The sequence below is a fragment of the Mustela nigripes genome, chromosome X (assembly GCF_022355385.1).
Source record: "Mustela nigripes isolate SB6536 chromosome X, MUSNIG.SB6536, whole genome shotgun sequence".
NCBI lineage: Eukaryota > Metazoa > Chordata > Mammalia > Carnivora > Mustelidae > Mustela > Mustela nigripes.
Window position 1 is genome coordinate 42,475,071 of NC_081575.1, and position 19,854 is coordinate 42,494,924.

Consider the following 19,854-nt stretch of genomic DNA (forward strand, 5'->3'; position numbering starts at 1 on the left):
AAGAGAAAGGACCCAAATAAATAAAATCATGAATGAAAGAGGAGAGATCACAACTAACACCAAAGAAATACAAACTATTATAAGAACATACTATGAGCAACTCTACGCCAACAAATTTGACAATCTGGAAGAATTGGATGCATTCCTAGAAACATATAAACTATCACAACTGAACCAGGAAGAAGTAGAAAGCCTGAACAGACCCATAACCGTAAGGAGATTGAAACAATCATTAAAAATCTCCAAACAAACAAAAGCCCAGGGCCAGACGGCTCCCCGGGGGAATTCTACCAAACATTTAAAGAAGAACTAATTCCTATTCTCCTGAAACTGTTCCAAAATATAGAAATGGAAGGAAAACTTCCAAACTCATTTTATGAGGCCAGCATCACCTTGATCCCAAAACCAGACAAGGATCCCATCAAAAAGGAGAGCTATAGACCAATATCCTTGATGAACACAGATGCGAAAATACTCAACAAAATACTAGCCAATAGGATTCAACAGTACATTAAAAGGATTATTCACCACGACCAAGTGGGATTTATTCCAGGGCTGCAAGTTTGGTTCAACATCCGCAAATCAGTCAATGTGATACAACACATCAATAAAAGAAAGAACAAGAACCATATGATACTCTCAATAGATGCTGAAAAAGCATTTGACAAAGTACAGCATCCCTTCCTGATCAAAACTCTTCAAAGTGTAGGGATAGAGGGCACATACCTCAATATCATCAATGCCATCTATGAAAAACCCACCGCAAATATCATTCTCAATGGAGAAAATCTGAAAGCTTTTCCGCTAAGGTCAGGAACACGGCAGGGATGTCCATTATCACCACTGCTATTCAACATAGTACTAGAGGTCCTAGCCTCAGCAATCAGACAACAAAAGGAAATTAAAGGCATCCAAATCAGCAAAGAAGAAGTCAAATTATCACTCTTAGCAGATGATATGATACTATATGTGGAAAACCCAAAAGACTCCACTCCAAAACTGCTAGAACTTATACAGGAATTCAGTAAAGTGTCAGGATATAAAATCAATGCACAGAAATCAGTTGCATTTCTCTACACCAACAGCAAGACAGAAGAAAGAGAAATTAAGGAGTCAATCCCATTTACAATTGCACCCTAAACCATAAGATACCTAAGAATAAACCTAACCAAAGAGGCACAGAATCTATACTCAGAAAACTATAAAGTACTCATGAAAGAAATTGAGGAAGACACAAAGAAATGGAAAAATGTTCCATGCTCCTGGATTGGAAGAATAAATATTGTGAAAATGTCTATGCTACCTAAAGCAATCTACACATTTAATGCAATTCCTATCAAAGTACCATCCATCTTTTTCAAAGAAATGGAACAAATAATGCTAAAATTTATATGGAACCAGAAAAGACCTCGAATAGCCAAAGGGATATTGAAAAAGAAAGCCAACGTTGGTGGCATCACAATTCCGGACTTCAAACTCTATTACAAAGCTGTCATCATCAAGACAGCATGGTACTGGCACAAAAACAGACCCATAGATCAATGGAACAGAATAGAGAGCCCAGAAATAGACCCTCAACTCTACAGTCAACTAATCTTGACAAAGCAGGAAAGAATGTCCAATGGAAAAAAGACAGCCTCTTCAATAAATGGTGCTGGGAAAATTGGACAGCCACATGCAGAAAAATGAAATTGGACCATTTACATACACCACACACAAAAATAGACTCAAAATGGATGAAGGCCCTCAATGTGCGAAAGGAATCCATCAAAATCCTTGAGGAGAACACAGGCAGCAACCTCTTCAACCTCAGCCGCAGCAACATATTCCTAGGAACAACGCCAAAGGCAAGGGAAGCAAGGGCAAAAATGAACTATTGGGATTTCATCAAGATCAAAAGCTTTTGCACAGCAAAGGAAACAGTTAACAAAATCAAAAGACAACTGACAGAATGGGAGAAGATATTTGCAAACGACATATCAGATAAAGGACTAGTGTCCAGAATCTATAAAGAACTTAGCAAACTCAACACCCAAAGAACAAATAATCCAATCAAGAAATGGGCAGAGGACATGAACAGACATTTCTGCAAAGAAGACATCCAGATGGCCAACAGACACATGAAAAAGTGCTCCATATAACTCGGCATCAGGGAAATACAAATCAAAACCACAATGAGATATCACCTCACACCAGTCAGAATGGCTAAAATCAACAAGTCAGGAAATGGCAGATGCTGGCGAGGATGCGGAGAAAGGGGAACCCTCCTCCACTGTTGGTGGGAATACAAGCTGGTGCAGCCACTCTGGAGAACAGCATGGAGGTTCCTCAAAATGTTGAAAATAGAACTGCCCTACGACCCAGCAATTGCACTACTGGGTATTTACCCTAAAGATACAAACGTAGTGATCCAAAGGGGCACGTGCACCTGAATGTTTATAGCAGCAATGTCCACAATAGCCAAACTATGGAAAGAACCTAGATGTCCATCAACAGATGAATGGATCAAGAAGATGTGGTATATATACACAATGGAATACTATGCAACCATAAAAAGAAATGAAATCTTGCCATTTGCGACAACATGGATTGAACTAGAGCTTGTCATGCTTAGCGAAATAAGTCAAGCGGAGAAAGACAACTATCATATGATCTCCCTGATATGAGGAAGTGGTGATGCAACATGGGGGCTTAAGTGGGTACGAGAAGAATAAATGAAACAAGATGGGATTGGGAAGGAGACAAACCATAAGTGACTCTTAATCTCACAAAACAAACTGAGGGTTGCTGGGGGGAGGGGGTTTGGGAGAAGGGGGTTGGATTATGGACATTGGGGAGGGTATGTGCTTTGGTGAGTGGTGTGAAGTGTGTACACCTGGTTATTCACAGACCTGTACCCCTGGGGATAAAAATATATGTTTATAAAAAAAATAAAATAAAAAAAAATAAAAGTGGAAAGGAAAAAAAAAAAAGAATGAGGATGAAGATGAAAAGAGATTAACATTTAGAGTTTTGATTTAAATATTAGAATTAGCCAGCCCTCAAAATTCAAAGTGAATAAATAGCTATTATTTTCCCCCCAACTCTCCTTTCCCACACACAAACATACTTCCCTGAGTGCTATATTTTAAGAAAGACACAGAAAAAGTGAAGGACTCTTACCTACCCACAGTTGCTAGGATATCATGTTTTAGAGTGGGGAAGAGCATAGCATTTAGTCAGAGAATTAGGATTCAAGTTTTAGTTCTGTCACTTACTAGACATGTAATTCTGAGCAACTCAGTTAACATCTTTATGTCTTGGTTTCCTTATCTTAAAACAGGAATAATGTCTTTTGATTATTATTCTAAGCAACACCTGAAGTATTCTTCCTTTCCTTTTTTCTCCAATAGATTACCTAGCCTTGTGTCCTAGGTTAACCTAACAAGCTAGTTTTTGTGAAGACTCCTCTTTTCATATAATATTCACCTTCTTAATAAAGCCATCAGTGATTTAACCCTTCAGCTGACTTAATAATCAATCATATATATATAAGTGGTACCAGTGCTCTGAAGGGTGAAAATAAATACATACATACATACATACATACATACACACACATAGGAACTGTATGGTTAAAGAGACCTAAAACAAAAACAACAAAAAGAAGAAACTTAAGGTATAGGATAGCTAAGTAAACACTATTATGGCAAAGAGCTTAAATACCATCTGAATTTTGAGGACAGGATGATGGACTTGAGATGAACTTTGAGAAGACTTCATAAAGATGGTGGCACACGAGGAAATTATGAAGGTTGGGTTTGGGCAGGGAAAAAGAACAAAGGAAGGCATTCAGGTTAAGGAAAGCAGTGGAGGCAAAGGAAAGGCATGATATGGGCCTTCCCAGCATTCTAGCAGACCATAGAGAATAAAATCTTAAGGAAAGGAGTGATATCCTTTGATGTGGATAGTTACTGGTTGTACTCATACACATAGTTAGTTGGACTCATGGAGTATGATCCTCAGTTGGTACCTTCAAATACCAGAGAAAACCTCAAGAATAAGGCACTACATCAAAACAAAACAAAAAACCAAAAAACTATATCATAGTGGAAAGGGGGCCAATCTTCCTGGCAGTCCTTGAGAAAAAAGTCTATTTAAAAAATATGCTCCAGGGACGCCTGGGTGGCTCAGTTGGTTAAGCAGCTGCCTTCGGCTCAGGTCATGATCCCAGCGTCCTGGGATCGAGTCCCGCATCAGGCTCCTTGCTCCGCAGGGAGCCTGCTTCTCCCTCTTGACTCTGCCTTCCACTCTGTCTGCCTGTGCTCGCTCTCGCTCTCTCTCTGACAAATAAATAAATAAATAAAATCTTAAAAAAAAAAAGCTCCAATTTTCATTGCTTTCAGAGCAAACCAATAACTCTAAATGACTATAGGAGGGAGAAGCTACAAACTGGGAGGCCCCATTTCAGAGTAAGATTGATTTCAAGAACTATAAGGGACCACTATGAGTCCCTGAGCACCAAGAGTACTTGCTGGTGGAAGACCCATATACAACTTAAAAAATGAGAAGACACATGATAACCCACGGGGTGATGTATGCTGCAAATAACAAAAGCTAATATCGATAAGATTTATTAGTCTGACATACTCTTCCAAAGCTCTTTCCCTAGCATGAGAGAAGTTAGGGTATGCATGCTTTCTTTGGGTTTGTTTTAACAGACCAAAAAGAGAGAGGTGACTCTTTACCTATTCAGAAGAGGTATCAGTAAATCTGTGATTATTGGCTAGCAAACTAATTTGTCTTAAAGCCCTACAGCCACAGACTGCCCACATATAGCTAGCACATTTCTGTTGCTAATTCCAAGAAGATCCTGGGGGGGTGGGATGGAGGGGAGGAAGGAGGCCCAAGTTTCTCACAAAGAACCACTTTGAGTATTCATTCTAGTGATAATGGATCCGAACAAACAACTCAATTGGTGCCATTATATCCAAGTGAAATGGGTTTTTAATCTGTCATGCTTGTTAACCTGGAGCTTAACTCCAAATTGCTCAAGGCTGAGATGCATTTCTTCCCTTTGTTGCCTACAATTCTGCAATGTTAACCATCATATTTGACCTCATCCTGATAGCTTCTTGATAATGCTATAAACAATACAATAAGTAATCTCAATAATGCCTCAACACCTCCTTTTGAGAGCACCAAAGGCATATGCCAGCATTCACTGATTAATCTGTACTGTAAATAGCACTTTAGAGTGGTGGGCAATGATTACCAGTTTCCTTTTTTCTACTAATGCAGCACTCTATCTAATTTGACTCTGTAGCCAAGTTTATGAAAGAGTTAACATGAAATAATTTGAGGAACTTGGTACAAAATGGAAATGTAGGATCCCTTGAAGTTATTAAGAATTTCAAAAAAAATAACAGCAGAGCAGTAAACAAAACAGCTGCATAGGTCATATGTCCATGATGCCTACCCAGCCAAGAATAATCCTAAAGAAATATGACATGATACTCTATGTGGAAAAAAAATTTCTTTGGATAATAATTATGGGATGGCATTTTCAAAAGCAACTTTAGCAAAATGAAGAGGAAACTAAATGAAATTACCACAATAAAAGTAGTATAAAATCAAATTTCTGAAGTCTGTTTCTGATTATAAAAATACCAAATAAAAGTAATGTGTGTTTTTCCTTGGATCTCATAGTTCTTCAAGATGATTGTCTTAGTTCATGTTGTTATAGTAAAGTACCATAGACTGGGTGGCTTATAAACAAATTTCTCACCATTCTGTAAATTGGAAATCTGAGATCAAGATTCAATGCATGGTTAGGTTCTGGTGAGAGCCTCCTGGGCTGTAGGCTTTTTCTTCTAATTTTATACTCACTTAGCAGAAAGAGGGAGAGAGAGCTCCCTGGGTTCCATTTTAGAAGAGTACTAATCCATTCATGAGGACTCCTCCATCACGTCTAATTACCTTCCAAGGTTCCAACTCCTATTATCATCACATTGGGGGTTAGGATTTCAACACATGAATTTTAGGGAAACACACACATTCAGTCTGTAACAATGATCACATTTTGATTAAGCAGGGAGGGTTCATAGAAACATTGTCTGCTTCACTCCCTCCATATCCCAGCTCACCTCTCAGTTCTATGGCCCCTAGGCATGATCCTGCCTAGATAGTTCTTCAGAACTGGTCCTCCTGCCCACATAGTACCACCCAAAGACAAAGGACAATTCTACAAACTAAAAGCTTTCTAAGGCTTCTTCCTCTCTTATTATAAGAAACTTTGCATTCAGAAACAATTCCAAACCTGAGGCCCTTCTTAGCTCACTGTGGAAGTACAAGACACTGGTAATTGACACCATTGGAGTATCTACACTTTAACCTACATATGTCTGGGCTTGGACTATTAGCTCCACTGACCTCATTCAAGGGAATCCCTCTGGCTACATCCAGAGGAAGAGTCCACCTTCCACTGTTGTCATATATTAACTCAGCAGCAGCAAATATACAAGCAAGAAGAGGAAATTATTTCCCTTTAAGCCTGCAGGAACTTTTGCCCTTTTGTCTAAGCCAAATCCTCCTACATCAGCTGGCTCTCTGAATTACTCAGCAGTATGAGGATATTTTGGAACAGGTTACTTTAAAAAAAAATCGTACTTCTTAAAAATTATCTGGTACAATGGCTTATAATCTTTGTAAAAAATATAGGCCTTTTTGGTTGAATGAAATTATATGTAAAGATGAAAACATGAAAGAAGATGAACACTGAACTGTTCTTGTTTCCTATAGTTAAGAGTCTCTTATGGTTTGCCTCCCTTTCTGTTTTTATCTTATTTTATTTTTCCTTCCCTTCTCCTAATGGTCAGCTGTTTTATTTCTTAAATTCACATATGAGTGAAATCATATAACATTTGTCTTTCTCTGACTGACTTATTTCACTTAGAATAATACCTTCTAGTTCTATTCATGTCATTGTTAATGGCAAGATTTCGTCCTTTTTGATGGCTGAGTTGTATTCCATATATATTTATATATATAAATATATATTATATATAATATATAATACCCAATTGATAGAAATGTATCATATATACATGATATATATATATATGTATATATATATACATATTATATATATAAAATATCCAACTGATAGAAAAATAGTGATTTGAAGGAGCACCTGATGTCCTGATGGCAAGACAATTTATCAGGCTTTCTGCAGAATACTTGTGGAACACAGAAAAAAGTACTGATCCCCAACTCTTTTGTATATACTTCCTATTACCACAGAAAGCAACTTTGAATCACTTTAAGTACCAGAAAAAATACTGTTAGATTTCACAGTTTTCTTCTACTTTATTAAAAATTACTTTCTTGTCCTCTGGTAGTTTTTCATTAATAGAGAAAACTGACTCTTACTCACAGTACACTCTTTGGCACAGAAGACTCTCAGTAAATGAACAATAGGAGCAATGAAAACCAAATTTAACTCCTTACATTTCCTACTAGGAGACAAATGGAAGAAAGGTAAAGACATTATGCTGGGTCTGAGAATGCCATAGAATTATGGAGAACACACCTAAAAGAGTTCCTAAATGATGACTAAGGGTTAACCATTCTAGAAGAGTTACAAAGCATGGGAAGTTTAACACTTAAAAGTTACAGAGCTTGGGAAATTTAACACTTAAGAAATGACTCCATTATCTTGGGGGAGAATATAAAGAGTAATAGGCATTCCAGCTTAGAAAGAAAATAAGTGCATATAAAAGCATGTGGACCAGGGAGAGACTCTCCCACACCCAAGTCCCCTGAAGAAAGTATCCCAGTGACTTTTAAGCATATTTCAACTACAAAAAATAAAGTCTGAATGTTATCTTGTCTACTCTTCCCATATACAAGCTACAGTGTAGATAGAACTCTGACAATAGTTACCTGCTTCAAGGCTAAATGCAGCCCTCTTTTATACTCCCAATTTCACTGACTTTTCTTTCATGAGAGTCATAATACAACTGCTTGTGTAATATCTGTTTTGCCTGCCAGGCTGGAAACTCCATGAGGACAGGAACTATGTCTGTCTGGTGTATCACCACACCTCCAGCACATAGCACCTAGCATGTCTTCAAGAAATATGAATAGGATTAAATTGAATCTATACTTCAAACCATCCATGGTTTTGTGGATCATGATGGCAAAAAGGAAAAAATTACTTCTCCATGCTGCTTACCTATGATTTGAAGACTGATTATTAATGATTGAAAATCACTGTTTTTTTTTCTCTAGGGTCATTGTCTGCTGATATAAAATGTACTTATCCACAGAGTGCTTTAGAGTTAACACTGTTTTCCCCATGAATCTATTTTACATACACAGCATTTTAAAAATAGCTTGCCAGCTGAATTAACTCAGTTGCACCTATTGGTCCAGGGCAGAGAGGAAGAATATCTCTTCAATTCTGTCTTCAATGTAACTCCCTGGACACATTTTGATTTCCACAGCCTAATTTTGTCAGTTTGGAACATGACCTAATTCCCATCTTCCTCTCTCTTATTTGATTCACTGTTCAACAAGAACAGTCATTTTATAGAAAGTGCGAAGTAGAGAAGTAGAGAAGGAAAAGAAAATTAGATTATGAGTTATACTAAGAAAACATATACTAGGTGTGCTAGTGTTCAGATTGGTATGCTTGGCTACTGATTGGTTTTTGGGAGAAAAATAAACGTTCATATCATCATGATGAATACCTCTGTTCCATTTACAATGTAACTCTTTATTTTGGATTCATTGTTCATCTTATACTAAGCCAGTTAGTTTAGCTACAAGGTGTCAAAACAAAGAGAACAAATAAAGTTCTTCAATCTTTTTTTTCTAAACCTAAATATATTAATTGCTTGTAATAGAGAAGACAAAACAATTATGTAATTCTTTTTCATGTGGAATGTTTTGTTAAGGATTCTGTCACTAAAAAGAATGCCAAAATATGAGCTATAAACATAGATATTGTGACACAATATGTGACATGAACGTCTTGGAGCTTACCTATCCAAATGTATGTTTTCATTCCAACTTACAAAGGCTTCTCTAACTTGGTTATCCATTCTTCTTCTGGGCTCCTTCTGGGAATTTGTGCTTTCTTCTGCAGAGCACTTCCACACTGCACTATAAATAAATGCCTATTGACCTGTTAAACTCCTCAACTAGACAACAATATGCTTGAGGACAAGGACAAGACTTCCTCATCTCTGTAACCTCTCACATGTGCAGAGTAAATACAGAAAGTGACTTTTCATTATGGTAGCTGTGGGAAGCTTGTATGTCAATATATCTCCATATAATATTGGAGTTACAGAAGACATTTTCAACACTTCTTTTACAATTGTCTTCAGGAGCCATTTACAGGCTTTTTTGTTTGTTTGTTTTAGGAAAAAAAGCAGTCACATTATTTATAATCACACCTGATACATTACCCAGGAATGATGACTTGCTAAAGGATGCATTAAAATGTAGTCCATATGTAAATATTATACTGCATATAAATGAATATCTTCTTTTTAAAAAAGATTTCATTTATTTATTTGACAGAGATCACAAATAGGCAGAGGCAGGTAGAGAGAGAAGGGAGGAAGCAGACTCCCCGCTGAGCAGAGAGCCTGATGCAGAGCTCTATCCCAGGACCCTGAGATCATGACCTGAGCTGAAGGCAGAGGCTTAACCCGCTGAGCCACCAAGGTGCCCTGAATCTCTTCTTCTGATTCAGAAGAACCTTGGTGAGATTTCAGAGTCACCATTATGAGCTCTGATCAGAATTTGACAAGTTTGGACTGTTAGTTGAGAGAGCTTTTTCTGAATAAATTGCTAAATTAATTGGGAAACTGAATTTTATATATCGGACATGAGAAGAATTTGGTATCATTCTAATGATACTCTTGGAGCTTGTAAAGCTAGCAACGTTATAGTTGTATGTCAATATACATTCTGTTCATAGTTTAAGTTCAGTACCAGGTAATCTCTTATCTTTGCATAACCGGTGTATAGAGTCTGGCACAGACTCTAATACATTGTATTAGTAGTTACCATTTATTGAGAGCTTTCTATAACCAGGCACACATACATACTTTCCTGTTGAATCCTTATACTACACTCTTACAAAGTAGATATGAGAGTCCAACTGTACAGTTGAAGAAACTAAGACAATTAGAAGTTGAGTAACTTGCTTAGAGTCAGAGAGTAAACTGTGATATGGGAATCCAAACCCAGATCACTTGATTGCAAAGCACTTGATTGTCAGCACGATGACAGACTGTTTAGGATATATGCTTATTGAATTGAACAATTGAGTATCAAAAAATTAAAGACCCTTTCATGAATTAAGTTTTATTTAGAATTTTCCATTAGGAGCTAAAAAAATTGTTACTTTCATTCTTCTTTTGTAACTTCAGCTCACATGGTTGAATATAAATGACTCTATATTTACCTTAAGTGAGTTATACTTTTCTTTTTTTTAAATTAAATTCATTTATTTTCAGCATAACAGTATTCATTATTTTTTCACCACACCCAATGCTCCATGCAATCTGTGACCTCTATAATACCCACCACCTGGTACCCCAACCTCCCACCCCCCCGCTACTTCAAACCCCTCAGATTGTTTTTCAGAGTCCATAGTCTCTCATGGTTCACCTCCCCTTCCAATTTCCCCCAACTCCCTTCTCCTCTCTATCTCCCCATGTCCTCCAGGCTATTTGTTATGCTCCACAAATAAGTGAAACCATATGATAATTGACTCTCTCTGCTTGACTTATTTCACTCAGCATAATCTGTGATATCAGCCACAGCAACTTCTTTCAAGATATGTCTCCAAAGGCAAAGGAAACAAAAGCAAAAATAAACTTTTGGGACTTCATCAAAATCAAAAGCTTCTGCACAGCAAAGGAAACAGTCAACAAAACAAAGAGGCAACCCACGGAATGGAAGAAGATATTTGTAAATGACAGTACAAACAAAAGGTTGATATCCAGGATCTATAATGAATTCCTCAAACTCAACACACACAGAACAGGCAATCATATCAAAAAATGGGCAGAAGATATGAACAGAGACTTCTCCAATGAAGACATACAAATTGCTATCAGACACATGAAAACATGTTCATCATCACTAGCCCTCAGGGAGATTCAAATTAAAACCACATTGTGATATCACCTTACACCAGTTAGAATGGCCAAAATTAGCAAGACAGGAAAAAACATGTGTTGGAGGGGATGTGGAGAAAGGGGAACCCTCTTATACTGTTGGTGGGAATGCAGATTGGTGCAGCCTCTTTGGAGAACAGTGTGGAGATTCCTCAAGAAATTAAAAATAGAACTTCCCTACGACCCTGCAATTGCACTCCTGGGTATTTACCCCAAAGATACAGATGTAGTGAGTTATACTTTTCTATACTTCCATATCTGGAATTATATATATATATATTATATATTATATATTATATATACATCGTGCTTTTAAATTTAGTTAAAAATAATAAATTAGCATGTATTTTATTATTAAGATACATTTATACATCTTTTTAAAATCCCAGAGGAAAAGTACTACTCATGACTCTATAAAAAGAAAAAAAAATATTTACCCATTTGATTCTAAAATAAACTGGAAAACAAAAAGTAAATTGTATGAAATCAAAAATGGTTGGGGCACCTGGGTGGCTCAATGTGTTAAGACTCTGCCTTTGGCTCAGGTCATGATCTCAGGGTCCTGGGATCGAGCCCTGCATCAGGCTCTCTGATTAACTGGCATCCTTTTATAAAGACACACTTTCCCCTAAGATACTTATTTCTAAGGAGGTCAGTGAGCCCTGTGTATTGTACACCTGATTCCAATTAGCAATAGATAAACATGTTAGGCAAAGTGATGAATTTGATAATTTAATCACTTTTTTAGTTATGAATCTGTATTCTATATCTTTTTTTAAAAAAAAGATTTTATTTATTTATTTGACAAACAGAGATTATAAGTAGGCAATAGAGGCAGGCAGGGAGAGAGAGGAGGAAGCAGGCTCTCTGCAGAGCAGAGAGCCAGATGTGGGGCTCGATCCCAGGACCCTAGGATCATGACCTGAGTCAAAAGCAGAGGCTTTAACCCACTGAGCTACCCAGGCACCCCTGTATTTTATATCTTATGAAATCCTTGCAAAAATATAGGGCTCAGATAATGGGCTCATTTATGCAGCAGAGATTTTAGTTTTGAGATATTTTAGACATTTAGGAAGATGAGTACTCTCAAACCAATGGGAAATTATTATTTGAAATAGGAATAATTATTAAATTTACTAAGTTCTCATGTTTTCCTTTAAATTTTTATTTTCTCATTTTCCTCTTCCCTATTATTTGTAATATTCACTTTCCTTATTTAGTAAACTTAATTACTTCCTCAAACATCCAAAAGAACTGACATTTATTAAGCACCTATTGCATGATAGTCACTTACATAAAATTTAGTTCTCACAACCTCATTTTACAATTAGGACAGAGGCAGATGGAGAAGCAACAAAAGGAAGAAAAGCGAGATCTGTGCTGGCCACTATGCTAGGCACTTTTCAAATTGCTTATCTAATCCTCAAAATCTTGTGAAATAGGTCTTAACATCATTTTGGAGATGACAGAAATAGGGATCAGTGATACCGACTTCCCTACAGCCACAAAGCCAGTTAGTGGCTGAGGCTGGATTTGAATACAGGTCTTCATGATTCCAAAACCTATGTCCTGTTCAGCACACATCAATGTCTCTTTCTCTAAGACAGATACAGCAGAAGAATACCTCTCTGAATCTCTCTGAATTCTTATGTTTTTTTTTTTAAGATTTTATCTATCTATCTATCTATCTATCTATTTATCTTTTGACAGAGAGAGAGAAAGAGACAAAACGAGAGAGGGAACACAAGCAGGGGGAGTGGGAGAGGGAGAAGCAGTCCTCCTGCTGAGCAGGGAGCCAGACAAGGGGCTTGATTTTAGGACCATAGATAGGATCATGACCTGAGCCAAAGGGAGACCATTAAAGTCTGAGCCACCTAGGTGCTCCTGAATTCTTATGTTTAAAAACCCTGAGGCACAGAAAGAAGAAACAATTAGTCTGAAATCCCATAAGTTAATGAAAAGGCTGGAACTAAGACCCAGGAAAAGGAATCCTACATCGTGTAACTTGTAAACTATATATGCCAGTTCTAAGGAGGCAGCACAGCCCTCATCAATTAAATGTAAAATTTAGACTAATGAGACTCTGAGGTTGACAACTTAAACATAAGGATCATTTAAGTCCCCAAATCTAAATTAAAGTTTTCATAGCTTGATCAATTTGTGCTAATTTCACACATACACTATTTTGCTTTCTTTGCTAGGCTGTAAACTACCTGCTTTTAGAGGCAAGTTAATGCTGGTAAGAGAACAAAGCTTTGAGAACATTCAAAAAACAAAAATCAGTCAGTGTGAAATATGAGTGATAATTAGATGTTATCATAACACAAACTTTCATGTAAAATGTCCTTGGTTTCACTTTTGAAGCTGTATAGGGGAAATGTTTAGAAAAGCAAAAAGAGAAAATTCAGAAATCAAGGCTCTTGCTGACTTTTAGTGGAAAAATTACAAAAATTGGAAATATTTTGGGGCGCCTGGGTGGCTCAGTGGGTTAATGCTTCTGCCTTCAGCTCAGGTCGTGATCCTGGGGTCCTGGGATCAAGCCCCGCATCCCGTTCTCTGCTCAGCGGGGAGCCTGCTTCCCTTTCTCTCTCTCTGCCTGCCTCTCTGCCTACTTGTGATCTCTGTCTGTTAGATGAGTAAATAAAATCTTTTAAAAAAAATTGGAAATATTTTCAGTAACTGGTAAAGATGACAACTTGAGGGCACCTGAGTGGCTCATTCTGCCTTTGGCTCAGGTCATGATCTCAAGGTCCTGGGATTGAGCCTCATGTTGGGCTCTGTGCTCAGCTGGGAGTCTGCTTCCCCTCCCTTGCTGTCTGCTACTTCCCCCGCCTGTGCTCACTCTCTCTCTCTCTCTCTCACTCAAATAAAATCTTTGAATAAAAAGATTACAACTTGACACTTAATTTGAATTGGAGATGGTTGTGGGTGGAGAGGGCATGTTGTTAAAGAATAGCTGCTGGTTCACTGTTATAAAAAGCACATTTTGGTCCAGTTAGAAAATACACACCATATGTCCTATGAAAGGGAATATTACAGGGTCGCCTGGGTGGCACTGTCCCTTAAGTATCCAACTTTCGGTTTCGGCTAAGGTCTTGATCTCAGGGTTGTGAGATCAAGCCCTGCTTTGGACTCTGCTCAGCTTGGAGTCTGCTTCAGATCCTCTCTCCCTCTCCCTCTGCCCCTCTAGCCCGTGTTCTTTCTCTCTATCTCTCTCTCTCAAATAAAATAAATAAATCTGGGCGCCTGGGTGGCTCAGTGGGTTAAGCCGCTGCCTTCGGCTCAGGTCATGATCTCAGGTGCTGGGATCGAGTCCCGCGTTGGGCTCTCTGCTCAGCAGGGAGCCTGTTTCCCTCTCTCTCTCTCTGCCTGCCTCTCCATCTACTTGTGATTTCTCTCTGTCAAAAAAATAAAAATAAAAAATAAATCTTAAAAAAAAATCTAAAAATAAATAAATAAATAAATAAATAAATCTTAGGGAAAAAAAGGAAGTGTTACATTTGTTGTGGAAGATCCACATCAGTCACTGCCAACATGATGAACCATGTTTAGGGTCATTAAAAGTAATAGAGACTATATGTAACATAGTATCATTGGTTTATTGAACAGTATTTATTGAGTGCTACCCATATCCCCATTACAGTTTCTGGCACTGTGGATACAACAAGTAAATAAAACAGACAAGAATCTCTGCCCTCATGGCATTTACATTCTACTGGGGAAAGACAGTTAAACATTAACAGAATAAGTAAATAAAGTTTATAGTATGTTAAATGGTGATAAATATTATGGAAAAAACAGAGTAGGTAGGGGATCAGTGGTGCTGAATGTTTACGATTTTAAGTGGTGTGATTTGTGTGGTCCTCATTAAAAAAAAAAAAAGGTGACATATGAACAAAGGATTGAAGGCAGAAAGGGACCCGAACATATGAATGTCAGGGGAACAATATTTCAGGTAGAGAGAACAGTTAGTGCAAAGACCCTATAGGGGCAGCATGATTGAAGTATGAGAGATCAATCAAGGTGATTGAAAGGCTTTAACCTGAGAAATATGAGAAAATGGATTAGCCATTAACTATGAAAATGAAGGTTAGATGGAGCAGAGTTTAGAAAAAAAGATCAGTTTAGTTGGGGGCAAGTTAAATGTGAAATATCTATTAGACATCCAAATGGAGATGATGAGAAGTCAAATTATCTATTCAAGTTGAGTTCAGGGGTGAAGTATGGTCAGGAGAAATTATGGAGTTATCAACATAAAGCTATTTAATAATGTGAAGCTAGATGAGATGGCCAGGGGAATCAGTGCACGTAAAGAAAAGAACAGGTATAAGGACTAAGCCCTGGGACACTCCAATGTTAAGAAATCCCAAAAAAAGTAAATAAAGAAAGAAAGAAAAGAAAAGAAAGAAAGAAAGAAAAAAGAAACAAGTAAAAGAAACTGTGATGAAAAAGTCAGTGAGCTCAGAACCAGAATAAACAAACCATAAAATGTCAAACTGGTCTTTAAAACTTGAGGCCTGAATTCTCCAAATGTCTTCTATTTGTTTTTTTTTTTTTAAATTGCCACAAACCATGGATAGTAGTATATTTATATTACTTTACATTTCTATTATACCTCTTTGAAAGTATGTTGATAACACACATACATATTACAGTATATGATATATATAGATACATACACATATTGCAGTAATACATATTACTCCAAACTAGGTTATTTGAAACAAAAGTATATATACATAAACAGGAACAAATATTCATGTTTACATATGTTTTTATATATATTCATTATTACATGATATACCAGTTTTGAGGTGTATAATATTGCTATTAATGATTTAAATTAAAAAACAAAGTGGTAGGCAGCTTTTTCAAGATTACCCCACTTGAAACAAAATGTCCCTATATTTAAAAATGGACATTTATGTAATTATTAAATGATGATTATCATTTGTTCTTAATAGCCTTTATTGAGATATAATTCACATACCACACAATTTATTTTATATGTGCAATTCAATGGTTTTTTGTATATTCACATATATATACAACCATCACCATGGCCAATTTTACATTTTCATCATCACAAAGAGATACTCTATACCCTTTCACTGCCATTCCCCTATCCTAGATCTCCCAAGCTCTAAGCAATTGCTCACTAATCTACTTCCTGTTTCCACAGATTTGCTTCTTCTGAACATTTCATATAAATGAAATACATAATATGTAAAATTATGTGACTGGCCTCTTTTGTTTAGCATGTTTTCAAAGTTCATCTATTTTGTAGCATGTATCACTACTTTATTTCCTTTTATGGCCAAACAGTATTCCATTACATGGATATGCTTCCTTTCTTTATTCATTGATTTATTGATGGAAATTTGAACTGTTTTCACCTTTTAGCTATTGTGACTAGAGCTGCTATGAACACTTACATATAAGTTTTTGTTTGAAAACCCATTTCCAGTTCTTTCAGGTATATAACTTACCTTGGTAAGTAAATTTTTTAAAAGATTATTTATTTATTTCACAGAGAGAAAGAGATCACAAGTAGGCAGAGAGGCAGACAGAGAGAGAGGGGGAAGCAGGGTCCCCGTCAAGCAGAGAGCCCGACACGGGGCCTGATTCCAGGACCCCGAGATCACAACCCGAGCTGAAGGCAGAGGCTCAACACACTGAGCCACCCAGGCACCCCATAATTTACCTTGAAAACAAACAAAAAAAAACATGTCTGCTCTTTAACAACTACAAGCATTATCTCTCACCTCTTCCCTATAAGAAAAAAGGGCTGGGCAGAGATCCGGGGATTAGGGTTAATGCTTACTAAACAAAAATGGTTTAATATAAATTGAAATCTCTAGGTTAAAAAAAGTCAAATATGCTTCCAAACTAAGAATTTCTCAAAGCCCTTAAGATGCTAACATGAATTATGATTATCTGTGAGAGAGGGTTCAGTGTTTCCCTAACTTATTTGTTCCTAGAACCTTTTTAATGGACTGTTTCACAGGTACACACATTGCAAAACACTGATGTAAAGTAATGACTAAGTTCAAAATGGCTACTTATCAATTATTTCTGAAATGAAAAAATTCTGTTTTTCCCATGTTGCCATTTTCCTTTTTTCCCTGGTCATTTGTTAGAAAAGAATTGACATTCAGATGGCCAGATTACACACATAAACCAACAGCTTCCATGTTTCTAACTCAACATCATGGCCAGCCTTCTACCTTGCCATTTAATCAACAGTGTGGATGCTAGTCCTTTTTTATATACTCTAGTAAAATTAATATTAGCACTTAATTAACCTGCTCACTAAACTAGAGCAGGAAACCAAAAGGAAAGAAGAGAGAGTAATTCATTATATAAATTTAGTGTTGGAAACATTTCAGTGAAGTCAAAATCAGTTTATTAGTAATAATTCAACAAATTTATTGCATTCATTATTTTGAAGATATTTTCACATTGCATTTCAGACATAGGCTACACAATTCTCCATAGTCATACTGCTAGCAGATATTTTGAAGAAAACTCTAGTTGCTATTAGAAGATCCCAAATTCCGGGGCACCTGGGTGGCTCAGTGGGTTAAAGCAGAGGCCTTCAGCTACATACATGGCCTTCAGCTCAGGTCATGACATCAGGGTTCTGGGATTGAGCCCTGCATCAGGCTCTCTGCTCAGCAGGGAGCCTGCTTCCCTTCCTCTCTCTCTGCCTGCCTCTGCCTACTTGTGATCTCTGTCAAATAAATAAATAAAATCTTAAAAAAAAAAAGATCCCAAATTCCAATATTTTGTTCTGATTATAAGAAAAGAAAAAATAAACATTCAAATAATCATATCATATTGATGTTGGGCAAGAATTCTAATAAAGCAATAATGCATTTTCCAATAATTGTTATCCATAATTATGAACTATTTTGATACTCAGAGCATACATAAAAATTTATATTTTAAGAGCAATTTCTAAACAAGTCCTTTCTGTCCCAAATAAATATGTTTATATCCATTTCACTCAGATAATTGTTTATTTAAACCAGATTGTAATGTTTTCAATACTACTGGCTTCACTTTCAAACCTTTTCATGCTTTCTGTTTAATCAAAACTTAATAAAAAAACTTAATAAAAAAAACTTTTAATCAAAAGCCGTTCTATTGACTCCAAATATCACATATTATAGAATGCAAAGTGCTCCATCTGGTCAACCAAATGGAAATCAGCAGCTGAATAAATAAGGTAGCTGACTACAACTTAGGATTTACTATCTTATACACTTCATGCTTATTAACTACATTCATTTAAAATAAAAGTAATATGCAGCTAAATGTGAAGATGCTGAAATCACTACCTTAGTAAGATAGAAATGAAACAGCCTATTTTTATCCAAAAAAAGTTTAAGTACCAATGATCAACACAACCCTGTCACATAGCAAAAAAACACAGAGATGGTAAAGAGAAGAGCAATGTGTCCCAAAAGTCTGTGTTGGCAATATACAGAGACACATTGATGAGTGCTATAACTACTTCTTCTTCTTTTTTTAAAGATTGTATTTATTTACTTATTTGACAGGGAGGGAGAGAGAGAGAGTAAAAGCGGGGGGGAAGGAAAAGTAGACTCCCCACTGAGCAGGGAACCTGACACAGGGCTTAATCCTAGGACACTGGGATAGTGACCTGGGCCGAAGTCAAACACTTAACCAAATGAACCATCCAGGTGCCCCATGATGGGTGCTATAACTTACTGTGACTGAGAGAGCTAGCTGTTCACCAAAAGTGCTTGCTTCTCTTTTTTTTTCTTAAGATTTTTATTTATTTATTTGAGAGAGAGGCAGAAATAACAAGAAAGAGCACATGAGTGGGGAGGAGAGGGAGAAGTAGAATCCCCAGTGAGGAGGGAGCCCAAAGGGGGGCTCAATCCCAGGACTCTGGGACTGACCAAAGTCAAAGGCAGAGACATGCTCTCTTTATTGTGTAGTGATGTTGCTGGAAGGCAGCCATCTAGTCAGGGATAACATTTCCAGTGCCTTCTTGGATCCAAGTGTGGCCAAGCAACTAGTTCTTGCCAATGGAAATGTGAGCATAAGTGATGGCTATCACTTTCAGGTGGGAGTTTTTAGTAAGTGGGTGTGTCTTTTTCCACTCTTTCTTTCCCCATCTTTGGGATGGATGCAAAGACTCTGAAAGCCCAATCGGAGAGGACTCCACAGTTTGGAATATGAATCGTTGAACTCTACAACAAAAACTTACGATGTACTGTATGCTGGCTAACTGAACATAATAAACAAAAAATAAAATAGGTGTTATAATTTTAATATGTTTCATGTAAACAAAAATTTTGATTTCCTAAATCACGATTTGGAGAAAAGCTACCCACTGACTTGCCCACACCTGCAATATAAATTAAATGAATAAAAATAAATCTTCTGTTGTACTAAGTCACTGAAATTTTGAGTTTTACTTGTTACAGAAGGTATTACTATCCTAACTTTTTTTCCAACATCATTTTTTTTTCTCTGAGTTTAAGGTCTACACAGAGATGAGTCAAGACGTGAACTAATTCAGCAGACTAATAATTTGGTGCCCCTTCAAATCAAATTACTTTAAATATTTGTTCAATATTTATTGAAATGACAGGCTGAACTTTGTGGATATGGGTGAAGAACATGGAAGAAACGTCTC